The following is a 10,147-nucleotide window of genomic DNA, read 5'->3' on the forward strand; positions in this document are numbered from 1 at the left end:
ATTCCCTCCCCATCTGCCCAATTCCCCCTCCCCTCCACAAGTTGTAAAATTCGTTTTCTACATAGTGTCTTGTTCATATCATTGTTACAATAGGTCATCCTGAATCTTTGTTTCAGCATTTTGTTGTTTCCCTTCTCCTCCCCACACTAGAAAAATGTATATGCAAGATGCAGGGCACCAACATCATATCCAGTGAAAACAGGAGTTATATCATGCGGGAAGAACATGGAGGAGAAACGAAAAAATCACATAGTACATTTTAGATACATTTAAAACAATTTCAATAAAGAATAAAACAAGTTGTGTCCCTATCTTGGGTTTCATTTTTCTTAACATTATCTTATATGGCCATATGTACATGAATAATGTTTTTATAAGCCATTTAAATTTTATATTTTGTATTTACTAAGTTGTCTCTGAAAGGCGTGTTACCTCATGTCCAAAGATGTCTTTGTGCTAGTTCTATGAAGCCTGAAAACATTCATTTTACCTGAAGAGAGTGTCTTTCTTCAATTTTTTTAGCTCCCTTATCGAAGACTAGATGGCTATAGGTTTGTAGGTTCATTTCTGGGTTTTCAATTCTATTCCAGTAGTCCTGAGGTCGGTTCTTGGAGATTCCTCAAAAGACTCCACATAGAGCTCCCCTAAGACCCAGCAATCCCACTTTTGGGCATTTACCCAAATGTTCACAAACAGGCCACATTAGAGGTACCAGCACGACTATGTTTATTGCAGCCTTATTTACCATACCTAAGGTATGGAACCAACCCAGATGCCCCTCAGTAGATGAATGGATCAAGAAAATGTGGTATATATACACAATGGAATCCTATGCCTCCATCAGAAAGAATGACATTGCCCCATTTGTTAGGAACTGGAAAGACTTGGAAAAATTACATTAATTGAAGTAAGCCACGCCCAAAGAAATATAGGTCCCATGGTTTTCCTTATTTACAATAACTAGTATATGTCTGAGTCAAACAAAAAAGATCAGATAAGTTGATGTTAGGGAAATGAACCCTAAGATATGTATTCGAATGTTTTTTGTTCTTTCATGTGACTTTTTCTAACACATTTATAAGATGATTTCCTTGTTGCTTTTTATGTCCCTTCCCCACGGGATAACAATAACCCCTGATTTCACTGTATTTGATGTCGGTATAATTTCTGGAGGGGAATGGAAAAAAAACGAATCATTTAAATAAGGATACAGGTGGACCCATTGCAACAATGAGATGTAGAAGTCGTTATTTCAAAAACGAACTTTACAACTTTATTGTTATGGGGAGGAGGATTGGATGGAGGGGGGAGGGGAGGATGGGAAGGGGAAACCAAAGAGTAGGCTACATTGCTTGATAAAAAAATGTACTCATTCCAGATCTTAGCTATAAATAATGCTGCAATAAACTTAGTTGTGCTCGTAGCTTTAGTGTGGTCTAGTTTGTAAACATTTGGGTAAATGCCCAAAAGTGGGACTGCACATCCCCTCCAGCATCTGTTGTTATTAGAGTTCTTGATTATACCCATTCTAACTGGGGTGAGGTGATATCTCAATGTTGTTTTGATTTGCATTTCTTTTATGTCTAGGGATGGGAAGGGGAAACCAAGGAGTAGGCTACAATGCTTGATAAAAACTGTACTCATTATCTTGCACATGTAATTGTAACCACTCTGTTCAGTATTTTCACTGTAAAAAATATATATTCATTGTTAGAAAAAAAAGAATCCACGCTTGAAGAAACTGTCCCTGACTTTTTTCGAGTGTGTTCTTTATTCATATAAAAATTGTCTGAAAACTTCTTCTTGAAAGTATTTCAAAAGGAAACAATTTGCCATTTGAAGGCCAGCATAGAACAAAAGGAAATAAACATTGTTTTAAAAGTTTTCTTTTGCAAGGAAACAAAGACTTGGAGGTTTTAATTTGTCTTATGCATGGATATTTCACTATTGAGATGATTCTGTTGTTGCAGGAGTCACTTATTAATTCATTTAGTCTTGTCCTGAATTCTCCAGCGCAATTAGTATTCCAAAAAAGCAGGATTCAGTGAGTATGATCAGCAAAAGGAGTCTGTTCTCAAACCAGTGCTTTATAGATGGTCCCAAAGAAATATGTGCATTTTTTTCTTGTTTGTTTGTTTAGTTTGTCCTTGTTCTGGAGCTTGAACTCAGAGGCTGTACCATGTCCCTGAAGAAATGTCTTCCCTGGCCAACTTCCCCCAAAGCTAGGACTCTACTACTTGAGCCAAACTCCACTTCTGGCGTTTTTGGTGTTTGGTTACAGATAAGAATGTGACAGACTTTCCTGCCTAGGTTGGCTTTGAACTGAGATAGTAAGAAAGCCAAGTGACATCAACTGTATCAAGATTTCTGTTTTGAACCAAGAAATACTAGACAAAGTTTATTATAAACTAATATTTGACAATTTTTAAAAGAAAAGAATATGTCTAACAAAGAATCCATAACTTAAATAACTCCACAAATGTAGGTGCACTGAATCATTTTGGATGCATTTTTTCATCTGTTTGGGAAGATAACTACTGACTTCATAGATTGTTTTTGGGGAAACTTAGTCATATTTGCCTGTTGTCACTGGCTTTGTACACATGCATGCTGTACATACTTCTAAGGGCCCTAAATAAAGGAAGTCTTGAAATACTCAACAATATTTAAATAAGATGCTCCAGCCTAGGGTTAAGATTTTAGGTGTGGACATTTATCAACACTCCTGATTCAGACTCTACTTGATATAATTTTTCATCAATATTTTGTTTTTAGTTTTGCTCTTTGTAAATTCACATGCACCTATGAAAAATTGTGTGGCCATCCCAATAATATTTTCAAAGTACCTCTTAATCATGACTCACAAAAAGTTGTATTATATTACAACAAGGAAAAATGCTATAAATAAAGAAAGCAATAATTAAATATTAATGATTACTAAAATAAAAAACAAAACAATTACCAGGGTTTTCAGTATTTGAAGTGTACATAGTAGAGTTTACTATTTTCTCATATTCCTGTACATTTAAAACTGGATAAAGCTATAAGTAGCCTTTAAATTTATTCACTAAGATTACTATTTATAGTTCATCTCATCATTTGTATGTGGATTATATCATTATTTGTTCATCACTAACATATAACGTAAAGGAGCCCTAAAGATTTAACAGAAACTGTGTACTTAAAATCTTAACCCTTCACTCTGCTTCTTTACACAGTCTTTACAACTTCTCATTAGTAAAGTTTCTATAAAATCTGAAATGTTCATATTTACTAGTACATGCTACCAGAAATATTATATACTTTATCAAAAATTTTTATGACCTGCCAAACAGTCTTAATTTTGCCATATATAAGCAAATCCCAAAATTAAACATATTTAAAACATTAAAACTTTTAACAAACCTTAACATTTGCTGCAATGATCATTATGACAAGTGCCTTTTGTAGAATAATTGAATTCCTCCTCCTACAAATCTCGTGAACAACAAATATCTGGAATTATTTTGTTTTTGATATGTCAATCTTGACTTTATTCTTAAATGTGTGCTTATGTAAGAAACACATGGTTCTAAAATTTCACAATTCTTTTGAACTTATTTTTGTTGAATTGTCTAGTTTAAGAAAATCAATTACTCTTTATATATAAAAAATGTTTTGTGCTCAATTTGGCTGCACATACACTAAAATTGGAACATACAGAGAAGATTAACATGGTCCCTGCACAAGGATGATACACAAATTAGTGAATCATTCCATATTTTTAAAACAACAGATGCTGGAAGGGATATGGCCAGAAGGGAAGCCTACTGCATTCTTGGTGGGAGTGTAAACTTGTTCATCCACTTTGGAAAGCAGTTTGGAGGTTCCTCAAAAGACTCCACATAGAGCTCCCTATTATACAGCAATCCCACTTTTGGACATTCTCCCAAATGATCACAAACCAGTCCATACTAAAACTACCAACACAACAATGTTTATTGTAGCATTATTTTCCATAGCTAAGATATGGAACCAACCCTGATGCTGCCAGGTAGAAGAATGGATCAAGAAAATGTTCTCTCTCTCTCTCTCTCTCTCTCTCTCTCTCTCTGTGTGTGTGTGTGTGTGTGTGTGTGTGTGTGAATGTACACTTACACAACCACTTTGGAAAGCAGTCTGGTGAGTCCTCAGAAAGATAAATATTGACCTTCCTTATGGCCCACTCATACCACTTCTAGGCATCTATCCTGAACAACAGGTACCAATATTCAAGGACAAATGCACTTCCATGTTTATTGCAGCACTGTTCACAATAGCCAGGATATGAAAACAACTCATATGTCCCACCAGAGATGAATGGATCAAAAAACTGTGGAAACTATACACAACGGAATATTTTCCAGCCATTAGAAAGGACAAAATAATGGCATTAGTAGGGAAATCAATCAAGCTACAGGAAATCATGTTGAGTGAGTTAAGCCAAAAGCAAAGAGACAAATGGCACATGGTCTCCGTGATAAGCAGATGTTAAATCCAAAATGTAAGGTGATATGCCAAAATTAACAACACTTAAGAAACCAAGAACTTCCACTCATCTGGTCGAATCACTACTAAATAACTCCATTCTCCCCTTCATATGTGCACACTGAAGGAAAACCAGGAGGATGACACAGAACTAGAAGGAATCAGGGAAAAACATACAACAGTGGGATCCATCAGCTGCACTGGACATTGACCAAAATGAACTAAGCAACTCAATGTCACTGGAGGGAGGGAGGGAACAAGTGGGAAAGAGGGAACAGCTGACGCTATGCAATACAAAAGAAATATACATATTTCAAAACAAAAAATTTACATATGGAAGAAATAACTCTATTGCAAAGCTCATAGAATTGATAAATGTTGTAGACCATAATAGACAATTTGCTCCATCGAAGTTAGAATGTGTTTGTGACTTAAACTAAGCATCACTTTCCCACAATATTGTGAAATTTGAGAAATTTGTAACCACTTAATCACAATAAAAACATTTGAAAAAATGATGAAGGTGGAAAAATAAGTTGCTCTAAAAAACAAAAAAGGAAAATGTTCTGTGTGTATTTGTGTGTACACACTCACGCACACACATATACTATATATATATATATATATATATATATATGTATGTATGTATGTATATTAATTCTATGCCTCCATCAGAAAGAATGACATCGCTCAATTTGTTAGGAAATGGAAAGACTTGGAAAAAAATTATATTAACTGATGTAAGCCAAGTCCAAAGAAACATAGGTCCCATGGTATCCCTTATTTGCAATAACTAGTATATGTCTGGGATAAGCAGAAAAGTTGCAAGCCTATGTGTATATGACTAGATAAGTTGATGTTAAGCTAAATAACCCCCAAGATAGAGACACAAGTGTTTTTTTTCTTTCTTGCTGTTGTTTCTCACATATTTATAATGTACGACATGATTGTTTTTCCTTTTTATACGTTCCTCCCCAACAGTATAACCCTGTTTTCACTTTATTTGATGTTGGTGCACCTGCATCTTGAATGTACACTTCTCTAATTTGGGCAGGGAAAGGAAAAAAACAACATGCTTAAATAGGAATTCAGTTTGACCCATTGTATAACAATAGATGCACAAGACATTATTTTGAAAAACGAACTTTACAATTTAGGCTAGGGACATTTGGTGGGGCTTTGGGGTATGAGGAGTGTACTTGTGGAGGTGTAAGGGAAGGAATGGTGGGGGTAAAACAAAGGAGGAGGTAACAATGCTTGATAGGAAATGTATTTATTACTTTGCTCATATAACTATAACACCTCTGTACAGTATTTTTACAACAAAAATGTATAAAAATGTTTTGAGATGGAAGAGTTTATGACGCCCATTTTACCCATATAATATCATTAACAAAGAAATTAATGCAAAACACTGATATGAAGATATTTTGAAAAAGTGAGTGTGTGTGCATTCCTGCGTGTTGGCATGCTCTGAGTTTGAAATCAGGGCTTCAACATCTCGCTACGTCTTTCTCTCTAGATTGGTGAGTTATTATATGAGCTACATCTCCATTCCTGGCCCTTTGCTATTTCGTTAAAATTTTGAAAAATAATCTCATGAATTTATTTTGTCCTGTTGGCTTCCCAATATTATCCACAGATCTCAGGCTCCTTAGTAGGTATCCCGAGTAGTTAGGATTACAGGTGTGACAAACCAGTACCAGGCTTTCAGAATAATTTTAAAAGTAGAAGAAAATTTACTTCACAGAGGCCTGTTTTATCATCTCCTAGTCTTAAAGCATTTTGGAGTGATTATATGTGAAATTTTTCATTCTTGAATTATTAAACTACAGTAAGTGATGACATTTAAAAGATTTAGTACTTTTTAAAAATGATACTGGAACTATGGGACAGAAGAAATTTGCCTCTCTTTGGACCATATTTTATAAGCTCAGCTCTGTGCATGATAACACAATGTCACCAACACAGTCTGTGTTGAAGACAAAATGTAACAGAAAACAATTACCATGGGCAATAATTGCTATGCTATTATTTCTTGGACAGTATGAATATTGAATTGAGAGTATCAGTGAATGGAGAGAATTTATCTACCTTTTGTGTATTGCTGGAAGACTTTTGGAAAATTTGACTCATTTCCTTCCTCAGTGTGTGTCTTGGGCCATGCACTTAGTGCCTTTAATTACAATTTTTCCCAACACTAAAATGGTAATAACATTAGCATTATAGCAAATGTTATCTTAAGAATTAAGTGTCCTTAGAATGATGAACTCTTTTCTCATCCTTGTAGAGGCATTATCAGATGAGAGGAACTGTATTTTTTTGTTTGCTTACATCTATTTATTCTTGAGTTTGAAATCTGAACTTCTTAAGACTGAAAGAAACCAAAATTAGACTCGCAGGCTTTGGAAAGAGCAATCAATGTAAAATAAATAAAATACATATAGATATGTAAAAGGTCTAACTAAATTGTTATATAGTCTCAAGCATAAACAGAAAATGATTTAAGCAATATCATGTTATTGAAAATTGAAAAATGTTAGGAGTTGCTTAATTTTTTCCTTTTTACTACCTTGAATTAATTATTTTTGTATAGAGAGATTAAAGATGAGATTAACAAGAAAGTTGATTAAAAATGGACAAAAGTTCGAATAGACATGTTTTCCATAAACCCCTCTATATCACCAGTGGGTTTACACAGTTGTGTTTAATACAACTTCTGTGCTGGCTTAATGCTGTGAGAAGAAGTCATTAGAGAAATGTAATTCAAAATTACTATGATACTACTTTATAACTATTATAACTCTTATCAAAAAAAATCAAAGGAACCAGGTGTGGTGGTAAAAGTTTGTAATTCCAAGCATTTAGGAGGTTGGATTTTGGTCTTAAGCCAGTCTAAGGTACTGAAGATAGTAAAAACTTGCCCTTTATTCCCTTTTGAATAAAAGGTAATCGTGTTGGTGAGAGTGTGAAGAAAAAGAAATTTTCTACTCTTGGACAAAATCCAGGTTAGTATTCTCCTTGTAGAAAGTAGTATGCAGTTTTCTAAAGAAATCATACTTGAAATATCATCTGACCCACCAATCATGTGATTATTTCTCTCTGGGTAACTCGTAAATATATCTGTAGTTCATTGTTATTCACATTATTCACAACAACAGCCAAGATGTAAATCGAAGTTCAGTGTTCAACGACACTAATAAAGCAACTGTGTTACATGCACAAATATCTTTTTCTGTTTCATCCTTAAAATAACAAGAGACTGCTCCCATTAGCCACAACTTGCAATGACCTGTAAGATGTATTCGAAATGAAGAAAAATGTTATGTTCTGATCTTTGTAAACACACACACACACACACACACACACACAAACCATCCTCAAACATTGACAGAATTTTTTTTTAAAGTAAAGCATTTAGTTCTGGCATTTAGTTCACAATGCATAAGATACTAGATATACATTATGATCAGGTATAGAGTTGTAATGTACAACATGAGCATACAGGGGACAACATTGGTCTTACATAGGAATGAAGCTAAGTAAGTAGGAGTTGTTCTTCCTAGTAGTGGTTACTCTTTTAGTTGTTCTTCCTTCAATAATGGATAAGATGAATGTAATTCTTTAAGTATATCTGCCTATTTGCAGAAATAATAACAAAAAATATAGCAATAATGTTGCACGCTCAACATAGAACAAAATGTCAAATTAAAATACATGAGATTATCATTCATGTAAACTAATTATTACAAATAAAGGAAACCGTGGGACCTATGTGTCTTTAAATCTGGCTTACTTCACTAATATGATTTTTTCCAAGATCTTCCATTGCCTTACAAATGAGGTGGTCACATTCTTTGTGATTGAAGCATAGTTTTCCATGTGTATTTATCTGTGCGTGTGTGTGTGTGTGTGTGTGTGTGTGTGTGTGAGTGTGTGTGTCATTTTTGGTAAATATTACTGTGATACACAGTAGTAGCTTTACTGTGGCCTTGTTTGTGATCACCTGTTTATATGCCCAGAAGTGTGATTACTGGGTAATAGAGGAGCATTATTGTGTACATCAAGGATAATCTTAGTAGATGAGCAGAATAGTTCAATAGCTATGTACATATGATTGTATAAGGTGATTCTAAGTGAAATGAACTCCAAGACATGTTCTTTGTTGTTGTTGTTCTTAATGTACTGTGATTTCTTTTTATGCTTTTGTGTTTTCCCCACCTATGGTTTATCCCCTGTAGTCACTGCATTTGATTTTGATACCCTGGGTATTTTAAATATGTTGATCTGAACTAGGGAAGGGAAAGAAAAAAAAAAGAAAATGGTGAGACAAAGGACAAAGGGGGAACCTATGCAACAGTGGTAATCACAAGTCAATATGTTGTAAATAATCTTGGGGGGTGCATTGGGAGTGAAGAGAGAGAAAAATAGGGGAAAGGTTAACAAGTTAGAAAAGAAATAAATTAATTACCTTACTTATGTAACTATATCCCTTGACAATAAAATTTAAATAAAAAATAAAATAAAATATATGAGAGCAGCAATACAGGAGATGGGAGTGGGGGAAATACTGTAGTATCATAGAGTAGAACAGCTGTGGAGAACAGCAATTTGACTTTAATGTAGGAAGTAATAAACTAGCATACAGATTTTCAGCCTCATGTCAGTCATTAAAAAGGGAAAACAAAATGCACAATCAGCAAACCAATTGAGATAAAATAGAAAACTAAACAATTAAGATGAAGAGATGACTTGGACCAAGAATAACAAATGACACAATTAGGAAACAAATAACAAGCTGCTGGGCTGGGAAGGTGGCTCAGTGCTAGAATGCTTGCCTTGTATGCCTGAGGCCCTGGGTTCGATTCCTCAGCACCACATAAGCAAAAGGAAAAAAGCTGGAAGTGGTGCTGGGTCTCAAGTTGTAGAGCGCTAGCCTTGAGCTGAAATGCTGAGGTATAGCTCCCAGGCCCAGAGTTCAGGCCCCACGATAACAAGCTGCTAAGTTTAAAAATGATCACCCTTAATTCTATTGACTTGTTTACATCACAATTTGTTAGAAGTATAATTCAAATCACAGTTTAATAGTATATCATTTTAATAATAGTTTACTTATTATTGATTTCTAAACATTGAATGTTTAATATATAATTTTAATTTCATCAGCTATAGAAAAGAAGAAAGTGAAAATAATTTTAATAATATATTTAATGAATTGTAAAATTGAGAAGCATTAGAATTTAAACAAATAATAAATCATTGCTTCATTTCTGTGAGTTAATGTAATAATTCAAAGTGTATTCTACACTTAGCAATCATCTTAACATCAAATAATAAATTATTACACATGACCCTTGGTATTATTTGGAAGGGTTCAGCACTGTGGCAAAATTCACACCACATAGTACACGAGGGTATGATCCCTCTCATATAGCTTGAATTGTGGAAATTTGATTTCTACATGCATGTTAAATTCTTGTCTAGGTGACATTTATAAAATTATTTACAATTATATACACGAGGACTATTTCAGATGATAATTAAAAGTGATATTCATTAATTAAATTTTTATTATTTCATACCAAATAAATATTTACAGAGAGACTGAATTTTTCTGTAGATGATGGTTTATGTGTGCCAG

General features: G+C 34.1%; 1 non-coding gene across 1 annotated transcript; it reads left to right on the forward strand.

Annotated features, from left to right (window-relative positions):
• The first annotated feature begins 3,659 nt into the window (after positions 1-3,659).
• On the forward strand, positions 3,660-3,765 carry LOC122096982. Its single transcript, XR_006145459.1, has one exon. It is a non-coding gene; the product is annotated as a U6 spliceosomal RNA (small nuclear RNA).
• Positions 3,766-10,147: the final 6,382 nt, after the last annotated feature.

The sequence above is a fragment of the Dipodomys spectabilis genome, unplaced genomic scaffold (genome assembly GCF_019054845.1).
Source record: "Dipodomys spectabilis isolate Male_0828 unplaced genomic scaffold, ASM1905484v1 ptg000409l, whole genome shotgun sequence".
Lineage (NCBI taxonomy): Eukaryota > Metazoa > Chordata > Mammalia > Rodentia > Heteromyidae > Dipodomys > Dipodomys spectabilis.